The 22,894-nt window shown below is 40.8% G+C and overlaps 1 long non-coding RNA gene across 5 annotated transcripts in view; it reads left to right on the forward strand.

The window, feature by feature from the left end:
- The first annotated feature begins 489 nt into the window (after positions 1 to 489).
- LOC109260312 (uncharacterized) overlaps positions 490 to 22,894 on the forward strand; it is a 36,271-nt gene continuing 13,866 nt past the window's right edge. For 2 of the 5 annotated variants that reach the window (XR_008418228.1, XR_008418227.1), the window contains exons 1-2: positions 490 to 17,284; positions 18,764 to 18,856. This is a non-coding gene — a long non-coding RNA (uncharacterized LOC109260312). The remainder of the gene's footprint in view (positions 17,285 to 18,763; positions 18,857 to 22,894) is intronic. The other 3 variants (XR_008418224.1, XR_008418225.1, XR_008418226.1) reach the window with 3 other exon arrangements.

Here is a 22,894-nt window from a genome sequence, read left to right on the forward strand (position 1 = left end):
CTTAATGTAGTGCTCTTCCTAACTTCCTTGGTTCAAGAGTTTGGTGGGGTAGTTATACATTCTGGCTGAAAGAGGTATTGGGATTCTTTATCAGCATATCAAAGCTTTACTTCCCCCTTCTTCCCATTTCAAAACCAAGCTGAACTAAAACCCTTTCATTTGTTATGCTGTTTGTGGAGAATTTTAGCATCTGTTATCTAATTCGATTTACCTAACGTCCCTATGTATAGATAAGAACCCATTGAAAACCCATTGAAGTTGTGGTCAATAAATGAAGCCTACTTCTAGCCTAGTGTTGTCTTTCTAATATGTTGCTGTTTTCTCTAAATCTCCCCTTTTTTCTTGTTACTGGTTAAATTTTGAACCAGTTAAACCACAAAGATGTCTGGCTTTCAATCTTCTAGGCCACTCCTCTTCTACTCCTTCCCGCCCTCAGGTCCCCTCCCCCTCACTTCTTAAAGCACTGCAATTTGCTGCGGCCGCCATATTTCTTCCTTTCCCGGGGTGGAAGCTTGCTAACAGTGGATATCTTTGCCCGTGTGGTTCTTTCTGGAACATTTTCCAGCCCCGACCACTCCTTATGGCGTATTTCTTTTAAAAAATTCACGAAAATTCCATAAAATATTTTAACAATTCTAAACTTTCTCCGAGTGTTCTCTTGACATCTCCTCCCTATTTTTTCAGGTATTTGGAATATTTTTAGGTAATTTTCCATTTTAAAGGAATTTTTCACTGGAATGGTTTTTGGTTGATGCCTCTGCTTTGTCGTGGTTTAGTCCCCCCCCCCCCCCCTTCTCTTTTCTACATTTTGCCCATCGGGGCTGTGGATACCAGGTTTTATTATTATCATTTTTTTTCGCCCAACGGGGCTGTGGATACCTGCGTTTTAATTCTTTTCTTTCTTTTTTTTAATTTGCCCATCGGGGCAGCGGATACCTGCTTTTAATTTTTTTTTTCATCCTTAGCCCATCGGGGCCTCGGATACCTGCTGTGTCTCCTTCCCTCCCCTTTAACCCTCTGGCCCATCGGGGCAATGGATACCTGCTTTAAAAAAAGTTCCTTTTTGGCCCATCGGGGCCTCGGATACCTGCTTTTATTATTTTTTTTTTTTTTCCCCTTGCCCATCGGGGCCTTGGATACCTGCTTTATTTATTTATTTTTTTCCTTTGCCCATCGGGGCTGTGGATACCTGCTTAGATTTTTTTTTTTTCTCATGGCCCATCGGGGCCTTTTATGGATGGAAATGTTGGCTTTTGTGGTTCGTTGTACTGTACGGAATGTCTACAAATTTATGCTGCTAATCAATCGTTTGGTGTTGTGTGAGTGGACCTACGGCTTTAGCTGGGAGATGACTTAGCAGTTAGGCCAAGGAGTTAGGCTGGGGAGGAAAGATGGCGGCCACTTCAGCCGCTTGGCTGAGAGTTAGTTGTGCCAAGTATAAATTAGGGAGCTAAGATGGCTAGCGGGACAGGCAGAGGCAGTTACGTGCATTGCATCAGCTACATGTTTTGAATGAGCTGATTTGGGGCTTGTTAGGAGCTTTGCATGAACTGTGGTATCATGAGGTAGAAAAACAGGATGGTCTTCTGTCATGTTACAAGAGGATGGTCAAAAATGAGAGGGAGAAGGTTAAGGCATAGGGTTCAAAATGGCGATTTTGGGTTTGCGGTATTGCTCAGCATGGCTCTCTGCTTTGTTAGAGTGTCCAAAATGGCGGACCCAATTTTGCCGCAGTGTTCATGTGGCGGGAAGGCCACATCATGGTGGTGTCTTTGTTCTAGTGCACAGCATGGCGGTGCAAATATTCTGTTACATAGTAAAAGATGGCGGCTGGAGTACTTGCCGCAGTGTAAAACATGGCGGGCTTTTGTCTTTGCCGTGTGCATTTCCTAACAGGTTTTGCCGCAGGGACAATATGGCAGACCTTGTCATTTGGATGTCATGGCAATTTGTCACGTGGACGTCTTGGCGGGGATTTTTACCGGTACATTCTTGGCGGGCTTTGCACCAGATGGGCCTGCCGCATTGTTAAAGATGGCGGGCTTTGTCGTGTTTGCCGCGAAAAGTGAGAGAAAGGTGGGATGGACAATGTTGGATTGCCGCATGACCCACCCAATCAGAAAGGGTGGAAGGATTGGGCACAGCCAATTACTGGAGGATGGAGTTAGATTGTGTGAGTTAGCATAGCACTTCATCGCGGTCTTTATTCATCCAGTCAGGAGGAAGCAGAGGAGCCATGTTTGTATGTCTTCTCCCAGTGGGTGGTACTCAAGGTCTTTCCAAGGACACTTCTTTTTTACACTTCCCTCCCCTCTCACTTGCTCCCTCCCCTCCAGCATTGCCTCCTGCAGTGTTGAATATTTGGCTCTGTTGGCTGAACCTTACCTCCATTTTTCTGCATTGGTGCCATGGCCCAAGGCTAGTTTACTCTCCCCCCTCCCCCCACCCCTCCCCCTCCCCCGCCGCCCCCCTCCCCCCCCCCCCACCGCTTTTGCTCTTCTGCAATTTGGCCAGGGGCAGTGCTCCAAGCCTGCAGGGTGTGAACATGGTGGTGAGTCCTGGCAAGAACCAGAATGGATCACAGATGATCTTTGGCCAGCAGGTGGCAGAAGAGGAATCCCTGCCTTCTTCAAGAGGAACATCTACCCCGTGGCTACTGCTGGGGTCGGATTTTGATTTTTATTTATTTCTTGGATGACAGTCCTATGTAGTTTGATTATGTGGTCTGCTAGCATTAGTTTTAGGTTTTAAGTTACTATTCCGGAAATGTATTTAGGAGCTTTGCTTATTTGTAGAATTCAATTACATTTAATGAGTTTTTATTTTTGAGTTCCTTAAAATAAGTTAAAATTTTCAATTTTTACTAATTCTTTAAGCTTTTTTTGGCTTTAGATATTCAAATTCAAATTGCTATTTAAAAAATTTTTACTACTTTTCTACTCTGAAATTGACTTAATAAACTACATGTTTTTGGATTTTGTAAGAGTCTTATAGTACAGAAGTAGTTAATTAAAATTTTAGCTTTACGACCAAATGTAATAAGGAATATTTGAAGGTCCACTCCAGTCCAGGCCTCGCTTTGTTCCCATCCTGAATGCTGCACGAATTGAGTAAAACCTATCATGCAGGAAACTAGACTTACTGTGGACTTGTTTCCTTTAGTGAAACGTTATATTTGAGTGTCAATGCCCATAATTTCAATTTTCTGTGGTGCCTTGCCTCCATAGTTCCCATTTCCTCCCCAGCCCTGCTCCCAGCAACCGCGCCCCCAATCTAGCACCAGCCCTTCCCCTGCCCTGTGTCCAGCCCTGCCCCTGCCCTGTCTCCAGCCCTGCCCCAGCCCTAGCTCCAGCTGCCCAGCCCTATCGCCAGCCCTATCCCTAGCCCCAGCCCGAGTCCCAGCCCCAACCCCAACCCCAGCTCCAGCCCCAGCCCCAGCCCCAGCCCCAGCCCCAGCCCCAGCCCCAGCCCTAGCCCCAGCCATTACCCTAACCCTGCTTCTCCCTAAAGTCACTCCAATCTGCATTGATTTGGTGCTAAAAGTTGTCCATTGCTCATCCATAAGACTGGAATAACCCTGTGTGCCTCTAGCATTGCTGAATTTCCGAGTTGACTACCTGAGTTATCATTTTCAATTAATGTACACAATCCCATTTGTCCACTGTCCCACGTTAGAACAATCAATCTATTCACCTTTGTGTCAATGTTAGAAATGTTAATTGAGTTTCATATCAGATAACTATTGTTCATAATTTTAGTTACTCATCATCTCTATTACCTGCCCTTAAGGAAGGAGAAACCATTCTTTTGTCATTGCTGCAGTAGTCACAGTCCCAGTTTTCTGGGCAGTGCTCATAATATTGTGCTGGTCACCTGAACTCTACCCTGAGTGAAATTTTAATTGTCCTGCCCATTGGATTAGATCCCAGTCCTTTTGCTGAATTCAGCAAAAAGAAAACACGAATCTTTTGTTCAATAGTTAACATGCTCAGTCCCAAATTGTATTAGCCTTGTCCATTAAACAAAGGCACCCTACCATTTCTGTCCTGCTTCTGGGATGGCCTGCTGTTCTTTGACAATTAAAGTACCAAACTGTAATTGTACGTTGTCTTGCCCAGTAATCAATGACCCTTCATCCCCTTTGCATTGCCACTAGGCAGTGCTGACTACCTGGGACCATGTTCCTTGAATGATTGATGAGTATAATCCCAATTGTCCACACCCCTGTTCATTACACAAGTCCTTTGCAACTCCTTTGCACTATAGCAGATGGGCTCATCTTCAAAGTCCTTTACTTTGGGATATTAATGAATACAATTATTAATATTCAAGATCCTGCCTAAAAGGTAAGACCCACCCATGCTCTTCTCTTTACTCCTAGGTAGTGCAGACTACTTACTACCCTGCATTAATATGTAAAATCTTCATTGCGCACTGTCCCAACAGTTAGTCTAGGATATAACTTTATCTTTATGCCATTGCTTATGAGGGGTTCTGATTACCCAAGGTCACTTAAACAGTTGATGTGCATAATTGCATATGTCCATGGTGCTGCGCAATAAAAAATGGAATCCCACCCCGTCCTAACCACTTTGGGATATTGCTAGGGAGTGCAGATTATTCAGGAACTCAGTTGTTGGACAGTTAATTTGCACAGTTGGAGTTGTGCAGAGTCCTGTACATTTGAAAGAGCCACTGTATTCCATTTGCATACTATAATGTGGGCTGATCACTCAAAGACACTTCTCTTGAATTGATAATTTTCATAATTGCATTGGCACATGTTCTGTGGACTAGCCACACCCACTCCCTTTGTATTCTAGCAGGGGACCCTTACTACCCAAGAACAATACACTAGGACATTTTATGTGTACAATATTAATTGGCTAGACTGAGCCTTTTGTATCAGGAACCCTGCACCATCTCTATATCTAAAAAGTGCTAATTATCTAAGGCTCTTCTCCTAAAATTGTTCATGTGCAAAATTGCAATCCCCAATGTCTCCTACTGTTAACCTAAAATCCCATTTCCACCTAACTCCCTTTGCATTATTGCAGAGGGTACTTGGGTCCTTTAAGGTGCTTAAGGCAGTTATGGTCCCTTCTGTTAGTCTGGGATCCCATCCCCTCCTACTTCCTTTGCATTACTGCAGAGAATAGTTGGAAACGTTAATGTGCTTAACTGCAGCGATAATTCCTTCCATTAGTCTAGGATCCTATACCCTCCTACTCATTTTGCATTAGCACAGATTGTACATGGGACTGTTAATGTGTTCACATGCAGCTCTGTCCCTTATGTTAGTGTATGATTCTATCCTCTTTAACTCCCTATGCATTACAGCAGAGGGTAGTTGGGATCTTTAAGGCCCTCAAAGGCAGCTATGGTGCCTTCTGTTAGTCTAAAATCCCACCCCCTCCTACTTCCTTTGCATTTCTGCAGAGGATATTTGGGACTACAATGTGCTTAATTGCTGCCAGAGTCCTCTCTGTTTGTCTAGGATCCCAATCTCCTCCCTCTTACTGAGTTTGCATTACACAGAGTACAAGGGACTGTTAATGTGCCTAAGTGGCAGCTATGGTCTCTTCTATTAACCTAGGTTCCCATCCCAATCTAAATTCTTTTGCATTACTGCAGAGGGTACTTGGGACTGTTAACGTGTGTAATTGTAGTTACAGTCCCTTCTGTTAGATCCTGTCCTCACCTACTCTCTTTGCATTATCATGAAGGGTACAATGGGACTGTTAATGAGCTTAATTGCAGCTATAGTTCCTTCTGTTAATCTAGTTTCCCACTTATTCCTGCTTTGCATTATAGCAAAGGGTACTTGAGACCTTTAAGGTGCTTAAATGTAGCTATGAATGACCCCTTCTATTTATGTTCCCATCCCCTCCTACTTTGCATTACTGCAGAGGATACTTGGGACTCTAAATGTGCCCAATTACCACTTTCCCTTTTCTTTTTCTTTGTCCCATCCCCTCCCACAGTTTGTATTATCATAGAAGGTACAAGGGACCATTAATGTGCTTAGAGGCAGCTATGGTTTCTCCTGTTAATCTGGGATCCTGTCCCCACCTAACTTCCTTTTGCATTATTGCAAAGGGTACTTTGGACTATTAATGTGCTCTAAGGAAGCTGTGTGGTTCCTTATATTACTGTAGGATTCCATTGTCTCCAACTCCCTATGCATTACAGCACAGGGTACTTGGACCCTTTAAGATGCTTAAATGCAGCTATAGCCTCTTCTGTTAGTTTTATGCTCCCATCCCCTCCTATTTCCTTTGCATTACTGCAGCAGCTACTTGGGACTGTTAATGTGCTTCATTGCAGCTACAATCTCTTCTATTAGTCTAGGGTCTCATCCCTTCTAGTTGCTTTGCATTAGCACACAATGTACATGGGACTGTTAATTTGCTTAAATGCAGCTCTGTCCCTTATGTTAATGTAGCATTCCATCCAACTCCCTATGCATTAGAACAGAGGGTACTTGGCACCTTTAAGGTGCTTAAATGTAGCTGTGGTGCCCCCTGTTAGTCTAGGATCCCATCCCCCTTCTACTCCCTTTACATTAATGGCAGGGCGTTTGGGACTGTTAATGTGCTTAATTGCAGTTACAATCCCTTCTATTAATCTAGTTATCCTGTGCCTTCTCACTTCCTCTGCATTAGAGCAGATGGAGGATTTGGGACTGTTAATGAGCTTAATGCAGCTATAGTCCCTTCTGTTAATCTAGTTTCCCATGTACTCCTACTTCCTTTGCATTACAGCAGAGGGTACTTCAGACCTTTAAGGTGCTTAATTGCAGTCATGGTCCTGTCTGTTAGTTTAGGATCTCATATCTTTCAACGCCCTTTGTATTCTCTTTGGGACTGTTAAAGTGCTTAGTTGCAGCTGTGGTCCCTTTTCTTAGTCTAGGGTCCTATCCCTTGCTACTCAGTGCATTACCTGGGAGTGGATTTGGGACTAGTAATGTGCTCATTTGCAATTGTGGTCCCTTTGGTTAGTCTGGGGTCCCATGTCCTCCAACTCCTTCTGCATACAGCGGAGGCTACTTGGGACTCTTAACATGTTTAATTTTAGCTGTGGTCCCTTTCAGTACTCTAGGATTCCATACCCTTCTATTCACTTTGCATTAGCACACAGTGTATATGGGACTGTTAATGTGCTTAAAGGTAGTTCTGTCCCTTATGTTAATGTAGGATTCCATCCTTTCCAACTCTGTATGCATTAGAGCAGAGGGTACTTGGCACCTTTAAGATGCTTATACATAGCTGTGGTCCCCCAGTTAGTCTAGGATCCCATCCCCCTTCTACTCCCTTTACATTACATGGCAGGGCATTTGGGACTGTTACTGTGCATAATTGCACTTACAATCCCTTCTGTTAGTCTAAGATCCTATGCTTTCCCATTTCCTTTGCATTAGAGCAGATGGTATTTGGGACTGTTAATCAGTTTAATTGCAGCTATAGTTTCTTCTGTTAATCCCATGCACTCCTACTTCTTTTGTGTTATAGCAGAGAATACTTGAGACATTTAAGGTGCTTAAGAGCAGGTATGGCCCCTTCTGTTAGTTTATGTTCCCATCTCCTCCTGCTTCCTTTGCATTACTGCTGAGGCTACCTGGTACTGTTAATGTGCCTAACTGCCACTATAGTCCCTTCTGTTTGTCTAGATTCTCACCCTCTTCTGCATGGATTACATTACCACAGAGGATACAAGGGACTGTTAAGGTGCTTAAATGCAGCTACCATCTGTTCTGTTAACTCAGGTTCCCATCCCCACCTAATTCTCTTTGCATTATTGCAGAGGGTACTTGAGACACTAATGAACTTATTGTAGCATTGGTCCCTTCTGTTAGACTGGGAACCCACCCTCACAAACTCCCTTTACATTTTAATGGAGAATACACGGGACTGTTAATGTGCTTAAATGCATCCATAGACCCTTATGTTAATGTAGGATTCCATCCTTGCCAAACCCTCTATGCACTACAGCAGAGAGTAGTTTCTACCTTTAAGGTGCTTAAATGTGGCTATGGCCCCTTCTGTTAGTTTATGTTCCTGTCCTCTCCTACTTGCTTTGCATTACTGCAGAGGATACTTGGGATGTTAGTGTGCCTAATTGCTGCTACAATCCCTTCTGTTAATCTAGGATCCTGTCCCATTCCACACTGTTTGCATTACCACAGAGGGTATAAGGGATTGTTAATGTGCTTAAATGCAACTAAGATTTTTCCTGTTAATCTAGGACCCGATCCCCACCTAACTCTGCATTATTGCAGAGGCTACTTGGGACTGTTAATGTGCTGTAATGCAGCTGTGGTCCCTTTTGTTAGATGAGGATCCCATCCCTATCTGCTCCCTTTGCATTATCATGGAGGGTACGTGGGACTGTTAATGTGCTTAAATGAAGCCATGGTCCCTTAAGTTAGTGTAGGATTTCATCCTCTCCAACTCCCTGTGCATTACAACAGAAGGTACTTGAGACTTTTAAGGTGCTTTTAAGCTATGGTGCTTTCTGTTAGTCTGGGATCCCATTGCTACCTAACTCCCTTTCAATTACTGCAGAAGGTACTGGAAATCTTTAAGATGCTTAAATGCAGTTACAACCCCTCTGTTAGTGCATTCCCAGCCCCTCCTACTTACACTTTGCATTATTGCAGAGGATACTTGGGACTGTTAATGTGCCTAATTGCCACTACAGTCCCATCTGTTTGTCTATAATCCTAGCCCCTCCTAAACGTTTGCATTTCTACAGGAGGCACAAGGGACAATTAAGTGCTTAAATGCAGCTATGGTGTCTTCTGTTAGTCTAGGATCCTATCCTCTACCTACTTACAGAAGGTACAAGGTACTGATAATGTGCATAAGTGCTGCTATAATCCCTTCTGTTTGCCTAGGATCCTGTCCCCTCCTACAGGGTTTGCAATACCACAAAAAGTACAAGGGGACTGTTTATGCTTAAAGGCAGCTCTTCTTTTACCTAGGATTCCATCCCCACCTAATGCATTTGCATAATTGCAGAGGGGACTTGGGACTGTTAATGTGCTTAAATGCAGCTGTGATCCCTTATGTTAATGTAGGATTCTATCCTCTCCAACTCCCTATGCTTAATAGCAGATGGGACCTTCAAGGTGCTTAAGTATACTTACAGTGCCTTCTGTTAGTCTGGGATCCCATCCCCACCTAACTCCCTTTGCATTACAGCAGAGTACTTGAGATCTTTAAGATGCTTAAATGCAGCTATGCCCCCTTCTGTTAGTTTATGTTCCCATCCCTTCCTACTTTGTATTACTACAGAGTACACTTGGGACTGTAAATGTGCCCAATTACTGCTATAGTCCCTTCTGTTTGTCTAGGATCCCATCCCCTCCTACAGAGTTTACATTATCACAGAGTGTACAAGGGATTGTTAATATGCTTAATTGTAGTTATAGTCCCTTCTGTTAGACTAGGATTCCATCTCCACCTACTCCATTGCATTATCATGGAGGGTACATGGTACTGTTAGTGTGCTTGAATGCAGCTACAGCCCATATGTTAGCATAGGGATTTCATCCTCTCCAACTTCCTATGCATTATAACAGAGGGCATTTGGGACCTTAAAGGTGCTAAAATGCAGCTATGGCCCCTTTTATTAGTTTATGTTCCCATTCTCTCCTACTTCCTTTGCATTACTGCAAAGGATACTTGGGACTCTTAATGTAGGTAGTTGGTACTACAATCCCTTCTGTCAATCTAAGATCCCATTCCCTCCTACTTGCTTTGCATTACCACAGAGGGTACAAGGGACTGTAAATATGCTTCAATGCAGCTCCTGTCCCTTATATTAGTGTAGTATTCCATCCTCTCCAATTCCCTATGCATTACAGCAGAGGATAGTTGGTATCTTTAAGGTCCTTGAAGGCAGCTATGGTGCCTTCTAGTAGTGTAGGATCCTATCCCCTCCTACTGACTTTGCATTACTGCAGAGGATACTTGGGACTGTTAACGTGCTTCATTGCCACCAGAGTCCCTTTAATTTGTCTAGGATCCCATCCCCTTCTAGTTGCTTTGCATTAGCACACAATGTACATGGGACTGTTAATTTGCTTAAATGCAGCTCTGTCCCTTATGTTAATGTAGCATTCCATCCAACTCCCTATGCATTAGAACAGAGGGTACTTGGCACCTTTAAGGTGCTTAAATGTAGCTGTGGTGCCCCCTGTTAGTCTAGGATCCCATCCCCCTTCTACTCCCTTTACATTAATGGCAGGGCGTTTGGGACTGTTAATGTGCTTAATTGCAGTTACAATCCCTTCTATTAATCTAGTTATCCTGTGCCTTCTCACTTCCTCTGCATTAGAGCAGATGGAGGATTTGGGACTGTTAATGAGCTTAATGCAGCTATAGTCCCTTCTGTTAATCTAGTTTCCCATGTACTCCTACTTCCTTTGCATTACAGCAGAGGGTACTTCAGACCTTTAAGGTGCTTAATTGCAGTCATGGTCCTGTCTGTTAGTTTAGGATCTCATATCTTTCAACGCCCTTTGTATTCTCTTTGGGACTGTTAAAGTGCTTAGTTGCAGCTGTGGTCCCTTTTCTTAGTCTAGGGTCCTATCCCTTGCTACTCAGTGCATTACCTGGGAGTGGATTTGGGACTAGTAATGTGCTCATTTGCAATTGTGGTCCCTTTGGTTAGTCTGGGGTCCCATGTCCTCCAACTCCTTCTGCATACAGCGGAGGCTACTTGGGACTCTTAACATGTTTAATTTTAGCTGTGGTCCCAGTAGTTTAGGATCCTTTGTATTACCTTTGTATTATCAGATGGTATTTGGGACTAAAAATGCTTAATTGCATCTCTGGTCCCTTTTGTTATAGGATCCCAATGTTGTCCAACTCCCTGTGCATTACAGCAGAGGTCATTGGGGCTGTTAGTGGATTTAACTGTAGCTGTGGTCCCTTCTGTTAGTCTAGTATCCCAAGCCCTCCAACTGCCTTTGTGTTACCTGGGAGTGTATCTGGGACTCTAAGTGGCTTAACTGCAGCTGTTGTCTCTTCTGTTAGTAGTTTCCCATGCCCTCCTATTATCTTTGCATTATAACAGAGGGTCCTTGGGATTGTTAAAGTGCTTAATTGCTGCTGTGGTCCCTTCTGTAATTCCGTGGTCCCATCCCCTCCTACTCTGTTTACCTGAGAGGATTTTTGGGACTGTTAAAAGAGACCACGTAATTAAATTAGTATAGTTTCCCATGCCCTCCTATTCTCTTTGCATTACAACAGATGGTACTTGGGATTGTTAAAGTGCTTAACTGCAGGTGGGGTCCCCTCTGTTAGCCTAGGATCTCTTGCCCTTCCCCCTTTACATTACCCGGAGCAGATTTGGGAATGTTAACATGCTTATTAATTACAGTTGTTGTCCCTTCTGTTAATCTAGTTTCCAGTCCCTTCCAACCCGTTTTCCATTACCTAGTAACAGATTTGGGGCAATTAATATGCTCATGTGCAGCTGTGGTCCCTTCTGTTCGTCTAGCATTCCATGCCCTCTAACTCCCTTTCCATTATAGCAGAGGATATTTGGGACTTTTAATGGCTTAATTGCAGCCCTGGTCCCTTCTGTTAGTCTAGGATCCCATGTTCTCCAACTCACTTTGCATTACCTGAGAATGTATTTGGGACTGTTTAAATGCTCTATTGGAGCTGTGGTCCCTTTTGTGTGTCTAGTTTCCCATGCCCTCCTACCCTTTTGCATTATAGCAGTGGATACTTGGGGCTGTTAAAGTACTTAATTCCTGGTGTAGTCACTTTTGTTGATTTAGGATCCCATCCCCTTCTACTCCCTTTACATTATCTGGGAGGATTTGGGGGACTGTTAAAGTACTTATTTGCAGCTGTGGGTCCCCTTTGTTAGTCTAGGATCCGATGTCCTCCAACCCCCATTGCATTATAGCAGATAGTGCTTGGGACTGTAAATGTGCATTACATACAGGTGTGGTCCATTTTGCTGGTCATGACCACCTCTTCCCTTTATATTACCTGGGATCAGATTTGGTACTGAAAGGTGCTTAATTGCAGCCTGTGTTCCCTTCTGATTAGGATCCCACACCTCCATCTCTATTTGCATTACAGCAGGGCGTACTTGGGCCTGTCAAATGCTCTATTGCAGCTGTGGTACCTTCTGTTTTGTAGGATCCCATGCCCACCATCTCCTTTTTACATTATCTGGGAGTGTATTTGGAACTTATAAAGTACTTAATTTTAGCTGTGGTTCCTTCTGTTCATATACTTTTCCATGCCCTCCTACTGTCTTTGCATTATAGCAGAGGGTACTTGGAACTGTTAAAGTGCTTCATTGCAGCTGTGTCACTTTTGTAGTTTAGGATCCCATGACTTCCCAGCCCCTTTACATTACCTAGAAAGGCATCTGGAACTGTTAAGGTGCTAACTGCAGCTGTGGTCCCTTCTGTTGGTCTAGGATCCCATTCTCTTCTACTCCCTTTGCAATACTTGGGAAGGTTTTTTGGGACCATTAAAGGGCGCTATTGCAGGTGTGGTCCTTTCTCCTAGTCTGAGATCCATGCCCTTCAAACTTTGTTTGGGTTACTGCTGAGGGTACTTGGTACTATGAATGTGCTCAAATGCAGATTTGGTCCCTTTTCTTAGTCTCAGATCTCATGCCTTCCAACTCCTTGTACATTATCAGAGAGGGTGCTTGGGACAGTTTTTATGCTCAGTTACAACAGTGGTCCCTTTTTTAGTCTATGATTTCATCCCTTGGCCTTTGCCCCGCAACTCCCTTTGCATTACCACAGAAGGTACTTGAGACTGTTCAGGTGTATCTCATTCTCTGACCCCCTGTTAGCATTATAGTAAGGGGTGCTGAATACCAAGATCCCCTTTTTTTTGCATTGTTAATGTGCATAATTGCATTTGTTCATCTTTCTCTGCAGTAGGTAAGATTTCACTAACTTCCCTTGTATTCAGCAGTGAATGCCCTTTATTCGAGACCTTTGTACTACAATAAAGTGAACCATGGTAATTGACCACACTGTCATTCATTTAAGTCCCCTGTACTCTCTGTATTAATTACTTTAGTTATTTTTTGGGGGGGATTATTTGTAGCAAAATTCCAATGTTTATGGTCCTTCACTTTTAACTAATTTCCCACCCTTTTTGTATTGCATCAGGGGATGTTAGTATCTCAAAGTACTTCTCTTAGGACTCTAAATGTGCATATACCCTCTTGATAAGCTAATATCTTTATTTCTTAGTATTATAGCAGGGGGTACTAACCACCTAAGGTCCTTCTTTTGGACAGTTAATGTGCCAGATTGCACATCCCCAAATTGGAGATCCCATCCCCATCACACCTTCTCTGTGTCAGGCGTGCTGACCAACTATAACTGCTTCTCCTTTATAGTTTAAATGTGCATAATTACAGTAGCCAATGGTCCCTTATGTTAGAATGGGATCTCATTTCCTTGCCCAATTTACATTACTGTGGGGGCTTCTGACTAGACAAGAGTCACTCTCTTGGACTGTTAATGTGCATACTTAAATTCACTCTTATACCTAGATAAGGATTCTCCCCATACTATTTATATTCCAGCAAGAGGTGCCTACTACTTAAGATTTTACACACTAATGCAGTTAATGTGCACAGCCTTTGTTGTCTTGTGCATACTCAGTTGTCCACAACTGTACCTTTTAGTTCAAGACTCCTGCAATTACTGAAGCAGAAGTGACTGACCACCTTAAAGTGGGACTTTTGGGACTCTGGATGTGTGTAGTATTGGTTGTCCACTGTCCTTTGAGTTAACTTGGGTCCCTGAGTCTTTTCACAGCCTCTAAGCTTTACCGCATGGGGTACTGTCCATTTAAGGCCCCGTTCTCAAACTGTTAATGAGCACAATGACAATTACATTAGGATTCTTCCCCTTTACACTCCCTTTGAAGTACTGCAGGGAATTCTGACCCATAAGGTTCTGTTTCATGGCCTGTTAAGATGCATGTTATATTTATCTGGGTTCTTATGTGCTAGAGAAGAAAACCTCTCTCCACTCCCTGTATCTTCAAGCAGGGAGTGCCCACTGTACAAGACCGTGCCCTGTACAAGACTGTTACACTTGAGCAGTCAAGGAAGACAATTGTAATTGACCACAGCCATGCACCATGGACATTAATGTGCATAATTGCACAGGCTCATCCTGTTTGAATAAGATACTACCTTCTGAGACCCCAGAAGGGGTACTGATCACTAAGGCCTTTTTTTTCATGCCTTGTGATTATGCATAATTGCATTTGTACATTTTTATGTACACCAAATAAGGACACCCCTCTCCCCACTCCCTTTATCTTTAGCAAGGAGTGCCCATTATTTTAAGATCCTTGTATCTGTACAAGATACATGGTTTTAGTTGATCATACCATATCTGTTGGACATTAATGTACATAATTGCAACTTAGTTCATCCTACTCTATTGTATGTCATTTGCTGTATGCCAGGGTTGCTGATCCCTAATTTATCCTGTTAATGTGCATAATTGCATTAGTCTGGGTTCTTGTGCACTAGATGAGGACATCCTCCACCCCTACTTCTATGCCTTCCAGTAGGTGGTGCCCACTGCTGTGACATTTACATTTGGATGGTTAATGTGCAGAATTGTAGTTTCCACAACCCTATCACTTTCAAAACTCTCGTACCTGCTTTGCACTGCTGCAGGGGATACTGTTTTCTCCCCAAGTTCCTTCTAGTAAACCATTAATATTCATAATTGAAATAGTTATACACCCTCAGCTTCCCTTTGCAGTACAGCAGTGTGTACTGATCAACCAAGGCCCTCTTTTGGAGTGGTAATATGTGCAATTGCATTTTTTCCTATTTTGTGCGCTAAGGATCCTGCCTACTTCCTTACCAGGTTCAGCAGGTAGTGTCCACTACTTAAGACTCTTTCACTTGAAAAGTTCATGTGTATAAATGCAGTTTGCTAAGTGTGTCTTATACTAGAACCCCTCTTTGCTTTGGAGTAAGGAGATGTTATTTACCTAATGCCCTTTCTTTTAGACTCTAATGTGCATAATTGCAATTGTCCATCTTTTCTGTTGGACTAGGGTTGCATTCCCTCAAACCCCCTTTGTATCAAGGGTGTGTTAACCATAAATGAGCTCTTCTCTTGAGATTATAATTGTACAGACTTGTATGTGTCTGTGGATTTGTGCAGTGCTAAAGGATGCCCTATGCATTTACCACTATCTTTGGATTGCTGCTGAGGAGTGCTATCATGACCTCAGCTCTTGGACAATTAATGTGCACCACTAGCAATGATGGGACCTCTGTACCCGCTTTGTATACATCAGGGGTACTAAGGCCCCTTTCTTGGACTGTCAATGTGCAATTGTCTATGTTCCCTTCTGTTAGATTTAGGATAACATTCCCTTAAACCCCCTTTGCATTAATGCAGGGGTTGCTGACCACACAAAACTCTATTAGTTTAGAGTTATTAAACTATTAGTGGGCACAATGGCAATTAACAATGGGTTTTTCCTCCCTGGCCTTGTTAGGCAAACACTCCCAGCACCAATTTCCCCTGGCATAATAAAGTATAAACATGGCAGTATGCTGTGAACTTTTCCATCAAATAGTACCCCATACTCCCTCTCCTTTTGTATTGCTTCTTTGTATAAAATTCCAAGTAGTCATGATCTTCCCCTTCCTTCCCTCTTCCCACCCCTTGCTCACCCTTGGACCCATCCAAGGTGCATAAGCACCATTCTCACAATTTCAGGTGTTCATGTATTGGGCCACTAAATAAGATTGTGTTCCTTTTTCCCTCCCAACGCCACCCTGCCCCTTTTGCATTATTGCTGGGGAATGTTGACTGGGCAAGGCCCTTTCTCTTGGATTTAAAACATTAACAATCCCAGATGTCATTGCATTACTCACTTTGTATTGCTGTAATGCCTCAGTTGCACTATCCTTGGTCCCTCCCATCAGACATGGACCCCTCCACTTCTTTGCATTGCTTCTGAGTAATGCTGAGTACCCAAAGTCTCTTCTGTGTTATTAACACAGTACTGATTGTCCCATTTTTTTCAGGTCATCAGCCCAAGATTTTCCTACCATTTTGATGTGTTTGTGCAGTGTTGACTACCCAAAGCAGGCCTGAATTAGGTGGATGGACCTTCACTCCTTTGTCTGCATTTGTTAATAATCCCAATTCCAGTTGTTACATTCTGGGATAGGAACCATCCCTGACCATTTCTGTTACTGCTTTACTGAGCAAAATGCTCAAGGCAAGTCAGGCCTAGAAAGCTGGATTGCCACCTTTTATTTTAGATTTCCAGTATAAGCATCAGTTGAAAATTGTCTCCCAGGAAGAAAGAGTAGCATTGTCTGTGTATTCTTCCTTCCAGAGCAGATTGCCTGGCCAAGAATTTCGCTTCTCCTCTTGTATATTGCTATTGTACCGTGCCTGTTGCCAGCGTACAATTAAAAAAAAATACTGTTTGCAAGGTGGAATTGTAAACCTGGTCATTGAATTTTGAGGTCCAAAAACCCATTTATACCATGTACCTGATGACCAGTGTCTCTCATTTTACTAAGGGTGCTGGGTCTGTGGATAGACCACTGTGACTCTTGCTATTTTGGTATTCCCAAAAGACTTCTAGAGTGGAACTCTTAAGAGCAATATCTTTGGGTTCTACCACCATTTTAAAACCCATTATTTATTTGGGCTTTACCACTGTTCACTTTTAGAAAAACTACCTAAACATTCTAATCCTTAAATTTCTTCATCTGAAGCATCTACCACCCCTTACTTATTTCAAGAAGATTGCTGTAAAAGAATGAAATGAGAGAACATACGCTGAGGCACTTTTGAAAACCATAATTCATCTTACTTGATTAATCTATTACATAAATAAAATGCACACTATTTAAATCTGCTAATTTAAACTAGCCTGAAGCACTACAGTGAAGTGAGGGATTAAAAATGATGGGTCCAGTTTCCCTGTTTTATATTGAAAAATAAGCCAAGATCTAATCATTCTTCTGGACATGAATTTCAACAGCTGCTTGGTAAAAAGAATAATATCCTAGTCTCTAGTGTGCAGGGTGTGGCAGATAAGTGTTTAATATGGAACTCTTGAAGCAAATAACTAGTCGTCACAACAGCAGTTCTTTGTAATCACTGAAAAAGTATACTATTCCTCTGACAAGGATGTCAAAAGATCGGCCCAGCTCAGGGTGCAGTATGCACTACTAGCTCCTTGGACAGCTGTAAGAAGAGTCTCTGGCTCTTTAGAATACTGTAAGTACTACTTTGTAGCTATTAAGTAATCTTTTCCATGTTCTATTTTCTTTCTCTTAAATGCTAGTCGTAGAAAAGTCAGAGGGTCTCCTTCCTTGTTCCTGTCTCATCTACAATTATATATATATATATATATATATATATATATATATATATATATATATATATATATATCACCATATGCGTTAACCAACAGAACTATTGTATACCCCACTCTATGCTAGTTTACACTGAAGTGAGGGGTAGAAATGATGTAGTCCTATATAATCTCATTTCTGCGATGGTTGTATTGCTGGGAAGCTAATATAAGCACACTTGAAATACCTTTAGGGAATGATAATCAAGTGCTGTGTGGTGTGAATTGTAAGTTATAGAGTTTTAAAAAGGGAGCCCACTAGGCTTTGAAGTTAGTTGGATCAACTTAAAGAGGGAGGTGGGTTTACTTTTTCTCTTTGGTCCAGGATATGATTAATATTGCAGCCATATGTGTAGTCCAGTTGGTTTATTTTAGTGTCATTTTGTTTTGAAAAGTGAATAAAGAGACAAGGCCTAGCTTGTTGTGTTTGGCTATATGCCAAGGCTGGGGAATTGTTGATTGTCAAATCTCATTATAAGCTTGAACTTTTCAAGGTTCAGGGATTGGGGGTATAAATCTGATACGTTGGCATTTTGTACCTTTTTATTCTATCTCTGCCCCAAAACATGAGAGTAGTGATGCCTTTTTAGAGATATCTGTAGAACCTACTTTGCAAGAAGGCAATGGAGAAATGTAAGTTTTATAAGAAAACCATGGCATTGCCCACTTTATGAAGTTAAATATACCCTTTCCCCTTCCCCTTTTCTCAGCAGATGTCTTGATAAGCTAAAAAGCTTAGCCTCCCTGGTATGAAACAAACTGAAAAAGGTCCAGCTGAAAAAAATATTAACATCAAATTCGAAACTTTTGTGCATAGCCATGCATCCTGGCAGGAGCAAGAATAACCATATTAATGAGTGGAGCTTCTCTTACTGCTCATTTTAATTCCTGTCAATATTTCCTCATGGCTTGTTTTCCACTGATGCCTAAAGACATCCCCCAGTCTGACTGATTGGTAGTAGTATACAAATGATTCTGAGCCACCTTGGAGATGTGGTCTATGCCATTGTTTCTCAAACTGAATTAGGATAAAATGTGTTTTAAAGGAACAAAATTTTTTGAGATCCTAAAGAATATATGTTTTGAGAAACAGTGACTTAACAAGGTTATTTGAAATGTAAACATGTTTTCCAATTTTAAGATATCTTTATTAAAGGTATATGATGTTTTATATAATTTATGTAGGATTTGGGGATCCCGGAGAATATATCCACAAACCCCCAGGGTTCTTATCACCCCAATTTGAGAAACACCGGTCTATGCTTGAGACCTTTTTTTGTTGCTAATGAAATTATTCAACATTGATATACAACTATAAATATTTATTGGAATTTGTTTTAAAGGGATCAATTCTGAGCTGGTTCTATACCCCCACTGAAGAGGAAGGATGGATCAATTTTAAGTGGATTGAAGCCTGCACTAGACAGCATCCAAAGGTGAATCTTGGATATTATATTATATTATATTATATTATAATTAATTATATTATGTTTCAATTCATTGCTTGAAATAAAGTCTCTAGCATTTATAAAATGGGATGCTCTGAAAATGTGGGCATCTTCAAAATTGATATAATCTTTGTGTTAACTCAACAAATACTTATTGGGTTATATACTGGAATAAATAACAAAACCATAGATATGATTCCTGTCAACAAGGATGCTAAAATGAGCAAATAATTATGGTGTTGGGCAATTTGATGAGTAGCATAAACATGTTGGGAAGTTCTGTGGGGCACAGAGGAAGAAGAGTGAAAGAAACACTCTTATTGAGCAAAGTGATGGCAAGGGGAAAATGCAAAGTATGACTAGGGAGCAGTTTGGTCAGTTTACTCGGGATATGTAGGCTAAAGGCTTATAGACACAACTGCAGTGTTTCTTGCTTTTTGCAAGTGTATTTTAATGAAGCACATGTTTTCTTAGAGTCACTTCTTTTCATGAGTTTGGGGACAGAAGGAATGAGATGCTGGCAAAATTATGAAAAAGTTCAGAAGTGGGAATAGGAACATTTAGCCTTTGGTCCTGGTCCTTGGATAAAATCACCATCTGTCTCAACTTCAGTCTAGGGATGGCTGATAAATTAAGACAGAGACTTGAATTGAATGTCTCAATCCCTGAAAATGACATTTTGTCATTTGGAAAATTGGAAGGCACTTAAGGTTTTTTTTGGGTATTTCTCTAAGTGGTTATTGTGATTTCATTTCTGACTTTCTTTCTTATAGAACCTTAATATATAGGATTGGAGGAAGTTTTCTGATCCTTGTTTTGTGCATCTTTTCCCAAATGCCCCTTTAGTTTTTCTACCTTTCTACAACTTATCTACCCATTTCTCTAACCACCTCCCTAAATTGTAGAAAAACATAAGACCTAGGGCTGCTATGATTAAGCATTCATAATTTTTTTTCAGGATATCTGGGCCCTGGTTAGCAAATGTACACCTGCATGGGAGTTTGACTTGAAGTAAATAATTTAAAAAGTTAATCTGTGGTGTCTGCTAAAATATTCTAATTTGTGAAAGTGTTCTGGGAATTTACCATATTAAAGAGAAGAAAATTGATATCTGAACTGAGGTAACTGTTCCCCCAAACCTTATAAACTTGGTTGGTGACAGAGTATTGATGGTGTATGGTTAAACAGAGCTAATGCCTTCCTCTGCCTCAAGCCTTGCAGATTGGATTGGAAGAAAACTTGATATTCTCAGTACCATAGTTTTGGCATAGACAAATAGCACTTAACACTGGTTTCCCTCAAAATCCAACTCAAGTTGAATCTTAAGTATTTGTTTGAGACTTAGCTGACCCACTGAATTTAACAAGTTAAACTTCAATGGCCATGCACAGTTATATATCATTATATTGATGATATTGTGTTGACTTTTTATTGGTGATTTAGGTTTTACTTGATTGCTTTTCCTTGATCTCTCCAAATTAGAGTACTGAGACATCGAATGTTAGGCTCCTTGTGCTCCCTGTGCAAATGAATTTGATAAAGAACTCTATCCTTCATTCTGATGACTACGTTGGAAATGAGCTTTTGATTTCTTCATGATAGGATGAGAGATTGAAGCAAATTTTAAATTTGGCCAGTGCTAGATTTCTTAGATGTTGGGTAGACTTATTATTTTGTTTGACCAACTAGAATGCTATTCTAGTTTCCCCAGAAATGTTAGAGGCTATGCAGCAGATCCAAGTAATACTTTCTTATTGCATAAAATATGTAACTGAATGTTTGTAACAGTTTGGAAGTAAGGATATTGCTGGGAGATCAGTGTGCATTACCACGTCTCATAAAATTTCTAGGTTACCTTATCCATAGAGGTGAAAACTTTTGTCATACTCTATTACATTACTGGACTCATTATCAAATACCTAGGTTACTTTAATTCATAGCTTTGAAAACTTATGGCATACTATATTTTTTGTTTGTTAGTATGCTTGCCATTGCTTAGCATTGGTATGCAATTATTCTATGATCTATATACCATTAGAATTTTCTAGCCTTACATGTTTCCCTGACTGAAAACTGTCTATGACTCACTGTCTTCGTTTTGTAATGGATTGACTGGGTCCTTCCATAAAGTCTGATGAACAAGAATAAGAGTTTAATTGCTAATTTTAATAACTTTGACATTATGGATTCTTCATATTTGGGCCTCATATGTTTCAACTTTAAAACTAAGTACAATTAAATCCCTATAAACAGAAAAGAAAAAGCAAGTCTTTAGGCCAGATTTGCCAACAATGATGATACCTACTGCAGCAAAATCTGGAACACAGAATTACCAGTTCTCAGGTCCATTTTGCACTTGCTTTAAAAAAAAAAAACAACATGTTGTATGGAAACCAATTTGACAATAAATTTCATATTAAAAAAATAAATAAAAAAAAAACAAAACAAAAACCCTGCGATTTTTAAGCTTTCAGCATCTGGTTGGAAGATTTAAAAGAAAAAAAAAACTTGCTTATTTTAGAGGTTTACTGAATGGTTTTGAAGAGAGTACAGAGGGAGTTTCTGTATACCCCACACCCATTTTTCCTTACTATTAACATGTTATAGTGCTGTGATACATTTGTCACAATTAGTGAACCAGTATTGCTACATTATTATTAACTAAAGTCCATACTTTATTTACATTTCCTCAGTTTTTCTTTAATGCTTTTTTAATGTTACAGGATCCCGTCCAAGATACCACATTTTATCTAGTAGTCATGTCTTCCTTAGGCTCCTCTTAGTTATGATAGTTTCTCAGACTTTATTTTTTGATAGCCTTGACAATTTTGAGGACTAACGGTCAAGTATTCTGTAAAATGTCCCTTTATTGGGATTTGTCTGATGTTCTTCTCATGACAAGACTCAGCATGAGTTTTTGGGTGGAAGACCACAGAAATAGACTGCCATTTTTACTTCTTGAGTACATACTATCAATATGACATATCATTGTTGATATTGATCCTTATCACTTGGCTAAGGTACTGTTTGCCAAGTTTCTCCACTTAACATATAAAATTATTTTTTTCCCTGGGGCTCCTGGGTGGCTCAGTTGGTTGAACGTCTGACTTTTGATATTGGCTCAGGCCTTGATCTCAAGGTCGTGGGATTGAGCCCCACATTGGGCTCGGTGCTGAGTGTGGAACCTGCTTGTGATTCTCTCCCTCTGTCTCTGCCTCTCTCCTACTCATGCTCACACTCTCACTCACATACGCTCTCTCTCAAAAAATAAATAAATATTAAAAAAATTACTTTTTCCCTTATCATAGTGTATTTGAAAGGAAGTCACTATATGCTTAAAGAATGGGGAGTTTTGCTCCACCTCTTTGATGGTTGAGTATCTACATAAGTTATTTGGAATTCTTCTGCATAGAAAATGTATCTTTTCTCCCCCAGTTTATGTATTTATTTAATAATTCACATATACCAATGTGGACTCATGAATATTTATTTTATATGCTGGATAATGATTCAGTATTACTTATTTTGGTTCATATTGTTTCAGCTTTGGCCAGTGGGAGTTCTTTCAGTTGGTTCCTTGAATATAACCTCATCCTTGTGAGTTTTTGTTTTTTGTTTGAGCTCTTTCTGGCACTACAAGATGCTGCAGGCTCATGTGTATGTCTCTCATCCCAGAATCTACCATTTCTCCAATGAGTTCTATTCTTTTTATTGGAGAGCAGTATTAGAAATTGAGATGTGGGTGCTATGTGTGCTCATTGCTACTGGGGTGTTATTGCTTCTATACCTTCTGAATTGATAAGAGCAAAAAGATGTATATATATATATATATATGCATATTAACTCATGTATATGTACATATCTATTAGTATTTATATGTGTAATAATCTCTAGTTTCAGCTGAACATGGGTTTATACAGAGATTTCCAACTATAGCCCATTATCCCATGAATCATTATAGTCTTCTCTCGTGCATTATCTGTTACTTTCTACTCCAACAGCCTGGCTTGGTTAGGGGATTTTTTT

This window comes from Panthera pardus, unplaced genomic scaffold, assembly GCF_024362965.1.
Source record: "Panthera pardus isolate Hobbes unplaced genomic scaffold, ASM2436296v1 HiC_scaffold_27, whole genome shotgun sequence".
NCBI classification, from domain to species: domain Eukaryota; kingdom Metazoa; phylum Chordata; class Mammalia; order Carnivora; family Felidae; genus Panthera; species Panthera pardus.